At 41.1% G+C, this 18,256-nt stretch overlaps 2 long non-coding RNA genes across 5 annotated transcripts in view; one reads left to right on the top strand and one right to left on the bottom strand.

Moving 5' to 3' along the window:
• Nucleotides 1-801: 801 nt before the first annotated feature.
• On the bottom strand, nt 802-5,777 carry LOC145540902 (uncharacterized). Its single transcript, XR_014078626.1, has 4 exons — nt 3,225-5,777; nt 2,756-2,813; nt 2,065-2,168; nt 802-1,239 (listed from the first exon to the last, which is right to left on the bottom strand). It is a non-coding gene; the product is annotated as an uncharacterized LOC145540902 (long non-coding RNA).
• A 128-nt stretch (nt 5,778-5,905) lies between these two features.
• Nucleotides 5,906-18,256, top strand: part of LOC145540906 (uncharacterized) — a 355,416-nt gene continuing 343,065 nt past the window's right edge. For all 4 annotated transcript variants that reach the window (XR_014078637.1, XR_014078632.1, XR_014078640.1 and 1 more), the window contains exon 1: nt 5,906-6,062. This is a non-coding gene — a long non-coding RNA (uncharacterized LOC145540906). The remainder of the gene's footprint in view (nt 6,063-18,256) is intronic.

An 18,256-nucleotide genomic window follows, 5' to 3' on the forward strand; every position in this document is an offset into this window, starting at 1 on the left:
CATCCCTCTGAGTCATCCCATTGCCCCAGCCCTGAGCATTTGTCTCATGCATCAAACCTGGAATGGTGTTCTGTTTCACATATGATAATATACATGTTTCAGTGCTATTCTCTCAGAACATCCCACCCTCACCTTCTCCCTCAGAGTCCATAAGACTGTTCTATGCATCTGTGTGTCTTATTCTGTCTCACATATAGGGTTATCGTTACCATCTTTCAAATTCCATATATATGCATTAGTATACTGTATTGGTGTTTTTCTTTCTGGCTTACTTCACTCTGTATAATGGGCTCCAGTTTCATCCATCTCAATAGAACTGATTCAAATGTATTCTTTTTAATGGCTGAGTAATATTCCATTGTGTATATGTACCACAGCTTCCTTATCCATTCGTCTGCTGATGGACATCTAGGTTGCTTCCGTGTCCTGGCTATTGTAAACAGTGCTGCGATGAACATTGGGGTACATGTGTCTCTTTCAATTCTGGTTTCCTCGGTGTGTATGCCCAGCAGTGGGATTGCTGGGTCGTATGGTAGTTCTATTCCCAGGTTTTTAAGGAATCTCCACACTGTTCTCCATAGTGGCTGTACTAGTTTGCATTCCCAAAAATGGTAGGATATTTTACTGTCCCAATTTTACAGATGATTAACTGGTGTTTAAAGAGGATAAATAAATCACTCAAAATCATACAGTTAATAAGGAGCAGAGCCAGGATTTGAACCCAATGTTGAGTGACTCTAGAACTGATATACCTTATAGCTATGTCTTGCTTCTCATTTGATTAAGAAAGTCAGAGAAATACACTTATTATCTGATTTGTATTTGTTCTCCTCAAAAAACTCCCATCTTTGATCTTAGGTGTACAACATGTCCCCGTCATCCTATGTAAGAACTACTTGAGAATTCTTTGCAGTTTTTATTTGCTCTTTCTCTCCATCTCCATGCTTTTGACACCAGAGGAGTTACATCTTCCTTGCAGTTTCTAATCTCAACCAGCACAGAATAAGGCTCTTGGCTCTGCAGGCCGACAAACTAACCTTGGCATAATGAATGACCTGCGGCTTTAGAATGCCTCTGGAATGCCAAACGACCGGAGGAGCTCTGTGCCTCTGGAATGTGGAATGGCCCCAGCATTGGCCAGGTGACCCACAGCTGCACGCTGCTGGAATGAGAAATAGATCCTGACTCATAGAATACCAAGTAGCTGCTCAAGGAAAACATAATGGATAAGCCTTCCTGCTGAGGAGGAAAAAAAGGTAGTGATTGACTTTGCTGCCAAGAGATAACAATCTGTTAATACCAATAACACCTGAGCCTGAATGGGGGCCACCTCCGTGAACTGCCTGCTGAAAATTTTCTGACCCTCCTCAAATCAGAGAAGCAGCTCTCTCACCATAGCTGGAAATGTGCTCCCCTCATCTCATGCATCCCGTGCTTTGCCAAAGAGAAGAAACAGAAATCTTGTTTCCAAAACTCATTTCCCAGTGCATTAATTTGGACTTACAAAGCTTCCGAAATCCCTTTAGACAGCCCTGGCATCTACAAAGTTCTTTTTGGAGAATGCAATTCCCTGATGAGGGAGCCTGGACCCCTCCTGGAAGTTGCTTGCAAAGGAGAAAAGGTATAAGGATATTTGCCTCCATCATGCTCAGTATCTGGGATTTTAACGAATCGCTCTCCTCCTTTTTTCTTTATTGCTTTTTTCAGTGCCATTCCTCAGTGAATATTTTTTTTTTCCCCTCTCTCTTTTCCATTGCATTTCAATGCATCGGTTTTAAAAGGAGTATTTGCAAACTGAGTTTTAAAACTCCAGGGCACTACATCTCCAAAATCTGTTAGACCATAAGAAGATAAGAGGCCAAACCCACTGAAAGCTTCCCTCCTGGTGTCTGTTGAACTTGCAGGCTGGTCTATAATACCCCTAAGCCGAAGCAATCTGCCCGGCACCCCACCCTCACCCTGCCTGCCTAATGCAGGAAGATAAACTTAGTATTAAAATTCCCTACACTTTGGCAAATGAGTACCCAGGAGGCTGCTGACTCAATCAGGGCTTGTTTTACTTACAGTGTAGTACTGAGAAAAGGCCATAAACTCCAGCCTGACAGATCCATAATGCTCATTTCAATATGCTTTCCCTGTGTGCGGGCTTACTGATGAACTTTCATATTCTGCCAACAAAATATAACAAACATATTAACGATGTGTGGTAAATTGCCATTGGATATACTGAGTCCTGGTGACAGAAATAATTGTGAGTAAATGAGATTGTCTGGCTGCCTGATATCACTTTGGGAGGCCAAGATGAGGTATGGTCCTGGGGGATATGGGCAGAGAAGGAGGGGACCGTCATTTATAGAGGGGCACGGATGCCCTTCCCTGGCAGATGGGCCATTGAAAACCTAAGGCAATAGCATGTCAGAGATAGAAAAGACTATAGATAGTGTCTTGTTAAACTCATCTGATTTGGATTAAAATCAAGACCCAAGAGGCACCCAAAGAGAAACCCAAAGCTGTAGAGCAAGTATGAGATTCCTGAATTCCAGTCCAGTGCGTGGATTTGATTTGTACCTGAAGCTGTCTCAAGAGAGTTGTTGTTGTTCAGTAAGTAACCAAGTCTTGTCTAACTCTTCTGGACCCCATGGACTCGAGCACACCAGGCTCCTCTGTCCTCCACTATCTACTGGAGTTTGCTCAAATTCATGTCCATTGAGTTGGTGATGCTATCTAACCATCATACCAGTAGCATATTGGATACCTTCCAACCTTTGGTGGGGGGCGGGGGGAGTTCATCTTCTGGTGTCCTATCCTTTTGCCTGCAGATAAAAAAGGACAAGTATAGTTTCCCTACAATTCTCATCAATTTCTAATAAGTCATAATATTCTGACTCCAATCCCAACGTGTGGGTTTTTCCCTCTATGCCACCAAGTAATTCTCTAACACCATTTGGGTGTCCTGCAATTCAACTCTATTCTGACACTATCTACTTGGAGATAGCATCAGATTCCACATGGTAAGAGCTTAGCCCCACAGGACTGCCTTCTATATCAGATGTCAGTGTCAAAAACCAGCTTGTTATGTGTGCTTCTAACCCACTGGTCACTTATTTCAGTGTAAATTTAAGATTTCAAGCTTTCAAAAGATTTTGTAAACTATTTTTAAGTAGACATAACATAAAGCATAATTACCGTTGAAAGGTTTACTTATAAACTTTTATCTTACTTACAGGCTATCCTAGTAGCTCTGATGGTAAATAATCCACCTGCCAGTCTCCATGGACTGCAGCCTGCAAGGCTCCTCCGTCTAAGGAATCCTCCACCAAGAATACTGGAGTGGGTAGCCATTCCGTTCTCCAGGAGATCTTCCCAACCCAAGGACTGAACCCAGGCCTCCTACATTGCAGGCAGATTCTCAGATATACATAAACATGCAAACAGATGTCAACAGAGATCGTATAGATTTGTTTTAAATGTTCAGCTATTAGGTACAATAAATAATGCAAAGCTCAGTTGTTTTTAAAAGAATAGTTGGATCCAAATCGTGTTTCTGGCAGGTGGAATACAAGTTAAGCTTAGCTAGAAATTTTAAAGATCTTTCATAGGCCTAGTTTTCAAAATAGCTTTTCCTTTTCAATTTTTGCTTTTACTGATAAGAATTACATTGGTTGTTGGAGAAGACCAGCATCTTTAAAAGTATCTAGAAAGAATGCAAGAGTTAACTGGAAGGATTTTTCTTGTCTAAGTCCACATCTCTTATGAGATCTGGAAGCTTTTTGACATGAAAAATGGAATTTGGGGATTGGTAAAAGGGATAGGTGGACTTTGAATGGGTTCTAGAGCCACATTTCCATTCTTGTCGTGTCAATGTATGGCAAAACCACTACAGTATTGTAAAGTAGTTAGCCTCCAATTAAAATAAATAAATAAAAAATAAATGCCATCTCAAAAATCAACAACAACAACAAAAAACTTGATTTATAAGACAAGGACGATTGTTTTTAATTCCTCACAGAATTGAATCACAACCCGAATGTCAAGAGGCTGACACAGTTGACAAACTACAATATCTCCAATTCGCTTCTTTCTATCAGGAAGATCTTTGACTAAGACGGAAATCAGAATATGCTCGTGTTCTAGGTTTAGAGCTGTGTGCCTTTGGAATGACTTAACAAATACGTTCATAAATGCTTCAGAATTTTTTTTTCCTTTCCCTCTTGGAACAGAGTTTCATTCTAGCTTAGGAGAAAACACCTACAAAAAAATTCCTATTAGGTTGTGAATATCAGCTTTCAATTTGTCCAACTTATGACCACAGAGGTACTAAAAAAAAAAAAAAAAAAAAACCTTTTAAATATCTTGTCACGTTTCAGCCGAGACAAACAGCAAACATTCCCGGCAGGATGAAACAACCCTATGGACACAAAAGGCATTTACAGAGAAGGTACAAAACATACGACCCTCCCAAGATCCAGCGCTGCCTCCAAAGATAACCAAAAGAAAAACAGATGTAGACAATTTCCTTGAGAGCTGGCAACAGTTCATAGGATCCTAGCTGCAAGTAGAGTGCAACCCACATTTCTGTCCGGCCATATTTTGGCGGCCCCTCCAATATGGCAGTTATCAAGCCAAGTTCTCAGGACAGAAAATAAGACAAATAAGAAGGCAATAGCCATCCGTGGGAGAGAAAGGAGAGCCAGCCAGTGGGTACCTGAAAGCAAAGTCACAAGCCATAATACAGAGACCTAATTCCCAGAGTTGTTTGTTTTTCCCTGCCATTTTAAATCTGGAAAGGAAGAGACAGTAAAAATTATACCTTTTCTCTAGACCAGGCACCACAAATAGATACCTGGGAGAACTGACAGGTGAGAATTCTCACCCTTTGCCAGCTTCTGCCAGTTTTCTGAAGATGTGGTCTGCAGGCTCTGCAGTGATTGGGGTGTCCAATAGGTCTCATTCTGGTCCCTAGAAACTGTGGAGGAGGAAGCATAATTTTCCCCTCTACTCTTTATGGGGAGTGCCTGAGACCCCCTTTCCTCTCCAGCCCCTTGTAAACAAATAAGCTTGTCTAAGACAGTAAACGTTGTTCACTTCTGGGACTTTCCTGGTGGTCCAAAGGTTAAGACTCCAAGCTCCGAATGCAGGAGGGCCTGCGTCCAATCCTTGGCTGGGAAACTAGATCCCCAGACACTGCAACTAAGACCCAGCATGGCCAAAAAACAAAAACAAAACAGAACAAAAAATCTTAGGGAAAAACATGGTTTTTCACTGGGGCCACTGAAATTCAAGATTAACTTCGGTAAAGCTAACCTAACTTTTTCAGTCTTAAAATTTTATTCACCAAGACCTTACACTGGACCTACTACAGCTTAAGTCAGACCACATCTGAACCCAGAACTAGTTCAGTTTTTGTTTTTTTTTTAACTTTATACTTTGTATTGTGCATGTATGCGTGCATGGGAAGTCCCTCAAGTCTTGTCCATCTCTTTTTGACCCTATGGACTGTAGGCTGCCAGGCTCCTCTGTCCATGGGATTCTCCAGGAAAGAATACTGGAGTGGGCTGCTATGCCCTCCTCCAGGGGATCTTCCCGACCCAGAGAGGAACCCATGTCTCCCACGTGTCCTGCATTTGTAGGCAGGTTCCTTACCACTAGCATCACCTGTGACGCCCAGTTTTGTATTGGGCTATAGTCAATTAACAAACAATGCTGTGATAGTTTCAGGTGAATGCTAACTAGTTCAGTTTTCCGCCAACCCAAGCTGACCCTTGACCCAGTCCCACTCTAAACCCGGTCCGGTTTCTAAGCCGGAACCACTCTGACCCTGGACTCAGTCCAGGTTTTAAGTCGAAACCACTCTAGCGCCGGACCCGGTGCAGTTTTTATGTGGGACCCAGTCTGGCCCGTTTCCGGACTCAATCCAGAAAGTGCAGCGTTCCAAGAAAGTCTGAAAGCTCGTAAGGGAAAAGCTGTGGGCCTGGGGTCCAGCATCCGAGAGGGACTTAACCCACCACGTCCGGAGGCAGTGGGGAAGCAGCGGGGATGCAGCGAGCTCAAGGGGCCCAAAGGTACCTGCGCCGTGTTGCTCGTTGCTTCTGGGGGGCTGTCAAGGCCTCCTTTCATCCCCTCTTCTGTCACCAGAAGTGGTGAGGAAAATGAATGCGTGTTTAAATGTTTAAGAGTGTATTTGTGCAAAAAATCTGTTCGAATTGGGAAGCGTCTAATGTAACAGAAAGGAACTCCTAGGAGTTGTACGAAATTAAAGTCTTCAATAGGCAGAAATGAATAGGAGTAAGAAAGTTACACTACGCAAAAAAAGCAAGTTTGTTGTTGCTAAGTTAGTTTCCTTTAGTGGATGGCAGGGGTCTTTCTGGGAGATGACTTAATTGGTGCTGATAAGGTGAGGCCTGACTAGTTTAAAATTCCACTTCCCAGGGACCTGAAACTGTACCTAAACTAAGTCTCGGTTTGGCAACCTGGAGAAGGAAATAACAACCCACTCCAGTATTCTTGTCTGGAGAATTCCATAGACAAAGAAGCCTGGCAGGCTATACGGTCCATGGGGTCTCAAAGCGTTGGACACGACAGAGTGACTATCAGTCACTTGGCAACATGGGGCTAAGCATAAAGGACTCCATTTTGAGCCTGTTGTCTTGATTTTAACCCTTCCTTCTCCATTCCTCCCTTCTTTCCAGCTCTCTTTTAACAACTTTTTACTTAGTTGTCTCTTTTTTAAAATTTTTCTTTGTTATTTGAAAGGGAAACCCAGATGGATTAAAGATGAGATGTATAATATTGCTATTTTTAAAATGGATAGCCAGCAAGGACCTACTATATAGCACGTGGAACTCTGCTCAGTGTTCCGCAGCAGTGTGGATGGGAGGGGAGTTTGGGGGAGAATGGATATATATCTGTGTATGTATGTATGTGTGTATATATATGTATATATGTATGTATGTGTGTATATATATGTATATATGTATGTATGTGTGTATATATATGTATATATGTATGTATGTGTGTATATATATGTATATATGTATGTATGTGTGTATATATATGTATGTATGTGTGTGTGTATATGTATATATGTGTGTGTATATATATATATTTATCTCAAATGGCTGAGTCCCTTTGCTGTTCACCTGGAACTCTCACAACATTGTTTGTTAACTGACTGGTGATAAAAAGAACCTGCCTGCCAATGCAGGAGACTCAGGATATGTGGGTTTGATCCCTGGGTCAGGAAGATCCCCTGCAGTAGGAAACGGCATCCTGCTCCAGTATTCTTGCCCGGAGAATCCCATGGAAAAGGGAACTTAGTGGCTACAGTCCACTGGACAGCGAAGGGTCAGACACAGCCAAGCACAGCACAGCACCCTGTACAAAATAGAGTTTTTGTTTTTGTTGAAAGATGAGATGTGAAAAGTGAAGCCCTTTTAGCAAATATGTACATCATCTCCTGGTAGACATTGGTGTTCTAAGGAGAGCCAGAAGGTAGAAGGAAAATGCTTAGCTCTTCTTGTCTGCCCACCCCACCCCCCACCAAAAAAAAGCAAAAACTAAAAGGAAAGACAGCTGGAAAAACAAACCACAAATTTGGAAAGCATTCCTTATAACCCAAGGTAAAAGAAAGGTTTAATATATTTACTTAGTATTAGGACCTCAAGAAAATAGCAAAGCAGATGTGATTCCTAACTTTTTGTGCTATGCAATTCATTAATTGTAACACAGGGTGCCATACCCAGTGATGGAAAAGTAAAGGTAGATAAGGGAGCCCAGAAGAAGGGCACATGGTATGGCTGGATGGAGGTGAGATCGGAGACCCTGTTCCTGAGGAAGTGACTTGTAAGCTGAAACTGGAAGCATTGACAAGAGCAAAGCAGACTGGAGGCGAGAGTGGGGCTGGGGGAGAGTCCAAAAAGGGCTAGAGGTGAGACAGAAATTCAGTGTGGGGAGCATCAGTGGTGTGCTGTGAAATAAATTGAGATAAACAAGCTCAGGGGGTGGAAGGGAGCTATAAGATGAAACCATATAATGGGTTCGAAATTTATTCTAAGGGCAAAGACAATTGAAGGGAATGACATGGCTGAATTTGTCTTTGGGGAAAGAATTATATGGCTGCAACAAATATAAGGGCTACTGATAATCACAGTATTTTATTGATCTCGTTTTTTTAAATAAATAAATAAGCTCATCAATAAATCAAACAATGAAAAATGAAATGGCTTCGAGGATACTTTTTAAGAGTAAGTCTCAAACCCCAAAATGAATCATCTCAGTGGCAACATAAGGAGAGTTGCCTACATCTAGTGTAACAGAAGATAGATTTGGAAACACAAAGCTCTGTAAGTAATAGGTGCAAAATGTATATTTGGGGTTATTAACATTCACTTTACATGGGTTCAGCATCCTCTAAGAGAAGAACTTAATGCTAGCCCCAGTCTCTTACTTCATAAAGCTTTTATCCTGCAAGAAAAAAAGAATTAGTAACAATTGGAGAAAAAGTAGTGTAAGTGGTATAGACTTTCTGCACAGTCAAAATGGCTTAGAAACCTACAAAGAGTAACCCATTAATGTCTAAATTGTGAGTAATGTCAGTCTTTAAAATAGCTAGAAAGGTTTGGATGGATGTGAAATCTCAGACAAAATGAAAGAACTGGATCGTTAACTAGACTTGAAAGTATCCACTACACACTTAAGTACCAAAAATGAGTGGTCTATTATGCAATTCATTTAGAAGTAAGCATTTTATAAATGCTACAATTCTGCCAAAGTTTATCACAAGGCTGGCTTAATTGGATGGTATCAGTTGAGATTTGAGCTTAGCTATAATGTGTGAACAAGGCTATCTAAGGGCTTCCCTGATGGCTCAAATAGTAAAGAATCTGCCTGTAATGCAGGAGGCCTGGGTTCAGTTCCTGAGTTAGGAAGATCCCCTGGAGAAGGGAACGGCTACCCACTCAAGTATTCTTGGCTGGAGAATTCTATGGACAGAGGAGCTTGACAGGCTCCAGTCCATAGGGATACAAAGAGTTGGACACGACTGAGCAACTAACATTTTGCTTCACTTTCACAAGGCTAATTGAAGAGCTGTAGAGTCTGCATTGGATCAGCAGGCACAAACACGGCTGTTACAGGATGAGGCTACAGTGTCATGACAGGTGAGAGAGGGTTTCAGAAATAACTCATAGAAGGTCAGTTAGGAGCATATTTTATGGTTATCGGTTCAGTGATCTTTTTTATCAGCTATTGACTCAGCCATTAGCAAGTCAAATTAATTTACTGACTACCTACTATGTACCTGACACATAATTTTGGGCATGAAGATAAACAGTGTTCCCACCTTCATGGAATTTTCAGCCTATCAAGAGAGACACATGATAAAAGAATAAATAATACGAATAAAATTACAAACAGTGCAAGAAAGAAAACGAAATGCAAGAGTAGGATGAAGACGGAAAAGGGGCACATGGCGCCCATGAGAAGACCCCGCTCAGACCTCCAGATGCATGTCATTGCTGCCCTCCAGCATCCATCACCCTGTGTACATGGAGGCCATGCTTCCCCGGGGCTATTCCTGGTCACTGACTCAGCTTGGCAGGGATTCTTAGGACTGGGAGATGTTTGAATCCTCTGACGCATGACTTTGGCCCAAGTATTCCCCTATGGCCATGACAACTTCCTTTAGAATTCAGCAGCTTAGGACACTTTTATCCAAACTTCTTTCCTTCCCTCTCTCCTTCCTTCAGAGTCAGAACTGTATTCCTGTGATAGTTCTTCCAGCTTTTCATGGGAGGATCCTTCTCCATTTTTCCTCAGAAGCATATCCCTTGATAAATTTCTTGCATATTTAATTCTGTCTTGACATATGCTTCCTAGGAGGGCTCAGTCTTAACAGAGTCCTTTAGCTAAGCTGGAGAGCAAACTGATTAAGAGGAATAAATATTAACAAGGAAAAAAAAAGCTATATGATGATAAGGATGTTGTAGAAAGTGCCAGGAGGAAAATATTTCAAGCAGAGGGGACAGTTAGACCAAACGCCCCGAGAAAACATACTCAAGTGACAGAAATAAGGCCAGTGTGAAGAGCATAGTGGGAGTGGAGGAGGATGTTACCAGCTCACAGTAGTTCTAGGAAGTTTATATGAGTAGAAGGCTGCAGCATCTTCTGAAAGTAAACTCTGAAAGTTTACTTTCTTCAAGTAAACTCTGAAAGTTTACCCTAAAGTATCTGAAAGCAAACTCCTATATGGAGTCAGAGGCCTGTTCCTATCTTATTAGCTTTGAAACTCTATACTTCTAGGAAAGACATATCTGAACCAGAGGAAAGAGTGGTAACTGACAAGTCATGAGAATAACTGTAGCTCAGAGTCTGTGGTCAAGCTTGAAGTTGGCACTCCTGGCGGCCGCTGGAGGCTTTAGGGTGTTTTGCCTTTGTTGGCTCTCCTCTGATTATCCTCACCTCTCTGTCCATAAATTGCACAGCAGAGTCTCACCCCTGGGGTTGCAGTGCTGGGGCCATGACCTGAGCTATAATTTCAGGACTCCATGTACATCACAAGATAGATAAACAAGCAAAGGATCTGTTTCTTCCTCTCTGTGTTCTGGACCTTAATTGACTGAGCATCAAAGGCAAGTGCTGGAGGATCAGACAGGGAAGTGAGGTGTAATGGGGTATGTGTCTGAAAATCTATATTTGCATATACTCGGGTCTTTATATTTTTGCTGTAGGAGGACATCCTCTGCTTATTATATTCAAGAACTTGTTTCCTCTTCTGTAAAACAAAGCAGTGATACTGCCGGACACACTTGTCTCATAACAAAGTTGTTGGGGCATCTGAGGGAGCTTAAATAAGAGACAAAATTGCAAATGCTTATCATTTTCCTTTCCCTAACTCCATAAGAAAAATATCTTTCCCCACTCATTTACTTAACATATTTCAACCCCTAAGGTGAATTTTGCCTTCATTGGCCCATTTTATGGTATTAATCCTCATATAAATCCTGGTATTATTTCCTGGTATTATGATGAATTTAGGTAGGAGTGAGCTAAAATATACCCAAGACAGGGGTAAAATATTGGAAGAAAATGGGGTAAGAAAGATAAGATCTATGCATCCTGGAAGAAAAAATATTCCCTTTGATCTTCTTTGAGGTCCTCTAGTAAATCTTTTAAATTGTATAATTATCTATTATTGCTGCACTATATATATTTCTTTGAATATAATGCTGTGTCAAGATCATATCATGTAAATTCAAGTTTTATGAGTTACAAATAAAATTATAAAACAGATGGGAAATTATTTTAGTGTTATAAGAATGAGAGCGATTGCTATCTTGGGAGCCAGCATGTTTGATGGTAAATTTTAGACTGTGGGTCAGATAACAAGTTCAACTCCTAGCCCTACTACTTAATGATTTTAGAGACTTGGCCACTATGAGGAGTTTCCAGGAGGAATTTTAATCACCAGTTTTCTCATGGAAGAGCAAATAATATAAAAATTGCTTACTTCCTGTTTGTGATAAAGATCATATTTTAATATGTGAGTTGCTTTGAAACTATAGATCATCGTGGTGATGTTGGTTTTATGTATAGATGCACATATAAAACTCTTGAAATATTCTTACTCTTGGCATATTCCTAAGTTAAATAACATTTTATATTTTTCAGTGCTAGTTTTACTTTTTATTATTTCCTTATCTTGGTTCTGCATTCAAAACTACACATGATGTTAGTAATAAATGGTCAGCATTTATATAAACTCACGGACACATCTCTAGCTACATGTCTGAGGTCTCTTATTTTGTAGTTAGGAGAAAAAAAAGAAAAATTCAATTGATAAAGAGCTGAAGAGATCCAAGGGGGGAAAAAACATGGAAAGTGATGGAAAACGGGCGTCCCCCAGAATTTGAGCTCCCTAAGCACAAAGCATTAGTCTTTTGGATACCAGGTGCTATCAGTATCTGTGTCCTCCTCCAAATTCATTTGTTGAAATCCTAATGTCCAGTGAGATGGTGTGAGGAGATGGGGCCTTTGGGAAGCATTTAAGTCATGAAAGTGGAGTACTTGTAAATGAAATTAGTGCTCGTATAAAGAGACTCCGCAGAGCTCCTTCTGCCTTGTGAGGATATAACAAGAATTCTGTGATGCTGAAGAGGGCACCCTCATCTTGGGCTTCTAGCCTTCAGAACTATAAAAAAAAAATCTATTGCTCATAAGCCACCCACTCTGTAGTATTTTGTTATAGCAGCCTAAATAGAGTAAGACATCAAAAGGAGCCAAAATTTGATGCAGAACTTGGGAAGAGCTCTCTCCTCCTATCCCTGACTTTCAGGATCTGTTCTCAACTCATTGTCATATGGAACCAACCTTCCGTCAGCAACACAAGGCCACACTCCACTGGTGGAAAACAGCAGCAGAAAGCAAAGCTTCTTTTAGTGCAGGTAAAAGTAGAGATAACTCAAGAGTCTGAGCAGAATACAAAAGCCATGAAAGGTAGCACATAGGGGTGAGTGCATCTCCTAGACAACTCTGTGTGCATATGTGAGGCGCCCCTTTGAAGACCCATTCTGAGACTGAGGCCTTCATACCAGTGCTACTTGGGTGATACTTATTCGTTCCACAGACGTCAGGGCTGCACTTGAATATAATGTATGTGAGAAGTGGTGCATAGGAGAGAGAGAAAGAGATAGTGGAGGAAGGGGAAGAGAGCAAGAGAGAGCTACTGAGCAAGAGAAAGAGGAAATTACGGAAATGCAAAGAAATATGAAATTAAAGGACCGTGACAATTGCATTCGGCATTTGCTAACTGCCAAATGCAAATGACAAGCACTGTCATGTGTGTGCATGTGGGGGGTTCATACATACACAGAGTATACATACATAATCATTTATTTCCCACAACATTCCTGAGGTGAGTATATATTAGTATCCATGTGATATCCTGTCTCTTGAAAGCTGAGACCTGAAGAGACTAAGTAACTTGCCTAATGATATATTGTTCCTGAGTAAAGCATCTGGGCTATGAATCCCAGAAATCTTTCTCTTAGGTTCAGGCCAAAATCTTTATACTCTGCTGCCTGGCCTTAAGAAGAGAGTTGTTTTGTTTGTTTTAAGCTAGACCTTGAAAGATGAGAAATTTAATGATCAGGGCTTCATCTAGCAGAAGAAATGCCACGAGCAGAAGTGGTTAGAACATATAACAGAGTGGTGGAAGGTAATGCTAAGTGGCTATTGGTAGGCTACACAGGACAAGTGGTTTGAAAACTCAGGATTCTGTTTTTGCAGACTGTCATCTAAGGCTCAAGGGATTATGTCATATGGTAGTAGCAATTCTAATGATGAAAGCTTTCATCAGTTCTTACTTTAATTACACATGATGAGTTTGGGAACCCTAGCGACTCACAATAGAAATAGTCAACTATGGTAGCTGTTGCTCTGATGTTTCATCTTCTCACATTTGCATTCCCCAGAGCGATGTCTCTGGACAGAGTTAGTGTGCCCAGACAGTGAAGGTAGCTTCCAACGTCTAATATTTCCCAGGAGATCAAACTCTTGTTTCACATCACCTCTCTTCTGCCTGCTGCTCTGAGGAGTCCCTGCAACCATTTGTCCTTGAACAGAGGTTGGGTCATCTTCTCTCTTATTCCCTAAGCACAGGGTTCAGGACTTTGAGGCAATATGACAACATGTGACTGGCCATGGTTCCAAATGGCCCCTCTCTGCGGACTCCTTGTTTTCACACTTTCTGGGCTTAGGAATGTTTCTCCTTTGCAAGGGCAGATGCCAAAGACTCAAATTTCCACCAACTTAGTTAACAAGCACTTACTGGTCACTTACTGAGTACAGAATGCCAAGTGAATTGTATTAGAAGATACAAAATAAATAACAAACATGGTGCTTGTAGAAGTATAGACACTTATGGGAGCAGAAATCATTCTTGGAAGAAAGGTAAGATGGTTATAATTTAACAAGATACAAATGCAAAATGGTTTCTTATATTTCATTATTATTCTGCATCATTTCTAATGATGGGACCAAAGGAAACTGTGATAACTAATGGCTCCTAAATGCTGCTCCCAGGATGGTAAACACTCAACACAGACCCGCTAAAGCAAAGAGCATCATGTGACCTGTAGTGAAATCAGTGTGGGCTTGAGCAAAGCAAACACGTTTACTTCTCTGAACGGTGATAATCATTCCTGCATCACTTGTGGCTCAGACTTTAAAGACTCCTGATCCAGATCTTCTAGGAGGAAAATCTGCAATTTTGTTTTATAAATTCAGGATTAAGGGGATTTTTAGTAAAAGTCTAAGATGTTTTAGTGAAGTGTTTGGGTAGAACGTATATGTGTGGAGCTGCTGCTGCTGCTGCTAAGTCGCTTCAGTCGTGTCCGACTCTGTGTGACCCCATAGACGGCAACCCACCAGGCTCCGCCGTCCCTGGGATTCTCCAGGCAAGAATACTGGAGTGGGTTGCCATTTCCTTCTCTAGTACATGAAAGGGAAAAGTGAAAGTGAAGTTGCTCAGTCGTGTCCGACTCTTAGCGACCCCATGGACTGCAGCCTACCAGGCTCCTCCGTCCATGGGATATGTGTGGAGCGATGCAGTATAAAAATGATTAGGGCAGCTTTGATCATGGCCAGTTTCTTAGAAAAAGTGTGTTTTGAATTCCTTTCTGTGAGTAGTGAAGGGTGTATAATAACCCAAAGATGGGAGGGCATTCCAGGAAACATTCCAGAAAATCTTGGATTTCCTACAGGCTAATTTGGATACTGGGCAGGGTTAGAATATTTAAATGTGGAGGCAATAACAATTACCTACAAAAGATATATAATTTGCAGATAAAGGAAGGCCTTAAATATTTGGATGATATTTCTCAATTAATCATATTTACAAAACTAGATTGTTATTCAGAAATTAACACTGGTTCCAAAGTAATTTAGAATGACACAGTCAAACGTGTTTAATTAATAGATGTGAAATTATTCTAATCTCTTTTGAGAGCAGATGAGAGAGAGAGAGAGTTAACGAACAAAGCTGTTTTCTAACTAATCACAAAATATGATGTCTTTTATGTTGAATAAAAGGAATCAGACCTTCAAGTTAAAGGAGAAACAAGTGAGACAATGGTGAGGGCGAGAAATGGAAAAGGGAGAAAGAAAGAAGCTTGAAAGAAAGTATAAATGGAAGACAAGAGGGAAAAGACAAAAAGGTACAAATGGGACAGAGGTCATGTCATGTTTAGACATAAGCTTTGAAAAAGACCCTTGTTCCAAGAAATTGTGAGCTGATCTGAGCTCTTTGATCTGGAGAAGCAACATGTAGCATTGTGGAGCTTTTGGAAAGTTGCAGAGAAGCTATGAAATTGAGAGGTATGTCTCAGCCATTCATACCATTTCTCCTTTCAAATTCACCATTGAAATGATCCATTCCTCCTTCTGTAGGAAGAGTGAGATGGGCTTAGAGGGAGGCCAGAAGGTGGTACTAGTGGAAGCACCTCCATGGAGCGGCCCAAGACCAAGATCTGGAGACTCTCTGCCAATGACTGCCTTGCTAGGTCATTCTGACTATGGGCTGATCAGCTGGGCTCATCATTTGCTCTGTTGGTTTGAGTTGGAAGGGAACGGGAACCAGGACCAAGCACTAAGAAGTTCAGGCATAATGGACCTGGGGGCCACAAGAAATTAAAAGCTGCGATACAAGAATATTTAATGTCATCACCTTTCCAGTCCTAGGTTCATGCTGTTCTTTGTTCTTCTAGAAATCAGTTAGATGAAGTGCTTGCTGCAGAAAGCTCATCACTGAGTCAGCGAATGGGATCTATATTCTATGGCCTATCAGGGGATTGACATTGAGACCTCCGTGCCATCCTTGATTCCCTGCTCCCGTCTAGTTAGTCTCTAGGTTTATCCTCCTTTCAAATTATTTGTTCAGTTATCTCCACCTTTAATATCTATGTTCTTGTCACACTGTCACTTTTACTTACCTGGATCACTGTAAATGCCTCCCAAGTGGTCTTTTTATCCCTACTATCAATTCCCATCCTTAATCTCACCTGTATAATCTGATCGTTCTGCAGCCAGGAAAATCTTCCAAAAGGCAAATCTGATCACGTCCTCCTCCGCTTTGCTAACCATCCAGTGGCTGTCCATTGCGGTCGTGTACAAACTGCAGGTACCTCCTAATGGGCCTGCATAACCTGGCCAACTGCTCCTAGCCAACTGCCTCATTGATATGTTTTTTTAAATACCCGTAGCTTTTAACTCCGATAGCTTGCCCTCCCCCTTGCAATCAGGACTCTAACCAAGTTCAATTGCTCTCCTTTCCTTGAATCTGCAAGTTGTTGTTTCCCTTCTAGTCTTCTGTACATTCTTTCCCCTTCTCTTCACACACCCCTCCACCTCCCTGTACCCTTGCCCTATTTATCTCAATCATTTCCTTCCAAAAGTCTCCCTTGCCACAGGAATGTGTTAAGTGCCCTATAACGTTTTCACATTTGCCCTGATGGTTCTTCTCTTCTACATGCTCATGTCCTTCAGCAAGTGACGGGGTATCAGACTATGTTTGGCTTCTTCCTCATCATGTGTCAGAATTTAGCCCAGTGTCTAGTGCAAAGCAAGGAATTAACACTTACACATGAATTTAATATATTTTTACCAGGCATTTCACAAAGCCTCTAATGTCTTGTAGATAAGCAAGGATTTTATGTCCAGATGAATTGCTAGTTAAATTGATATCCCTTAAGAACTCTCTAGGAAAAAAAAAACCAAACATATATATATATATATGAAGAATACACACACACACACATACATATATATTCTTGCAAATGCCAAAGATCATTGCAAGTGACTTTAAACATGTCCTGAATGTGGGCTGACCTTATCTTACAGAGTTAATGAGATGTGGTTTATGGTGTAGTTACAACATGATGTTACATGTGGGGGAGAAATGGGGTACATATCATATAACAACATGGAAACAGGTTTCATTTAATTCATTTATCTCATTACCACAAGAGTCAACTGGAATAAGTAGAAAAAAGAGAGGATGCTTTGATGTCAGTGTCACTCAGACTCAGGTTCAGACCCTATGTTTGGTACATACATATCCCCTGAAAAGCCTTAGCTAAGTAATTTAAGCTGGATAGCCTCAGTTGCCTCATTTGTAAATAGGAATGAAAACACCTCCTCAAAGAACTAGAGAAAATATGCCTGTATCACATAGTAAAGCAGTTGGCACATAGAATTATTAAAGTTAATAAATATTCTAACTGTAAGTGGAGTGAAGTGATGGAACATAGCTTATTTTTTATTCAACATGTTTTTATCAAGTTCGCATTGTGTGATAGGCATTTGACTAGACTGGAATACAAAACAACTGTGTAATTCCACCCTTAGGAAGCACGGGCTAAAAATAATGGCAGAAATGGTGACCTGATAGCATGAAGTGCAGTGTGCTGTGTGTGCCTTAGTGTAGAAAGTGCACTGAAAAAGAACTGAAAACTTCAGTCATCGCAAATGTTGAGAGCGGTATGAGGATATGATGCCATCATTGCATTGCTGGCTGTAGAACAGATGGATAAGGCATTCTAGAGAATATTCCAAGTTACACCCAGTCAAGTTAAGTGTTGGGATAGTCTTGTTCTGCAAAACTTCTCTGGGTATATGTTCAAAAGGAATCTTCATACATGTTTATAAATGGATGACTAAGAGGGTGTTCATTGCAGGGTTGGTGAAAGCAGTGTAGGAGCCTCTGCTTGGAGCAGTAAGCAGCTACGCATCACAGGGCATCCAAAGGTCATGTGACATAGGATCCCAAATGTACAGCAGCAGTGTGTGTGGGTTTGGAATACAGAAGACACAGGAGAAATATAACTTGTCACTTGTGTGTATGTGTTAGTTAGGCAGTCGTGTCCAACTCTTTGCGACCCTAGGGACGATAGCCCATCGCACTCCTCTGTCCATGGGATTGTCCAGGCAAGAATACTGGAGTGGGTTGCCATGCACCTCCTCCAAGGGATCTTCCCGACCCAGGGATCAAACCCAGGTCTCCTGCATTGAAGGCAGATTCTTTACCATTTTAGCCACCAGGGAAGCCCAACTTTTCGTTTACATACATTAAAAGCATATTAACCACAAAATAGTAAAAACTCATGGAAACCAATGGGTGCTAGGTTAAACACATTAATCTAATCACCTATAATGTGGGGAAGAAAATGGGGATACACGTGAATAAAATAAATAAAACAGTAGT

Source organism: Giraffa tippelskirchi, chromosome 1 (assembly GCF_054371585.1).
Source record: "Giraffa tippelskirchi isolate mGirTip1 chromosome 1, T2T-mGirTip1v1.2.pri, whole genome shotgun sequence".
In the NCBI taxonomy this organism is placed as follows: domain Eukaryota; kingdom Metazoa; phylum Chordata; class Mammalia; order Artiodactyla; family Giraffidae; genus Giraffa; species Giraffa tippelskirchi.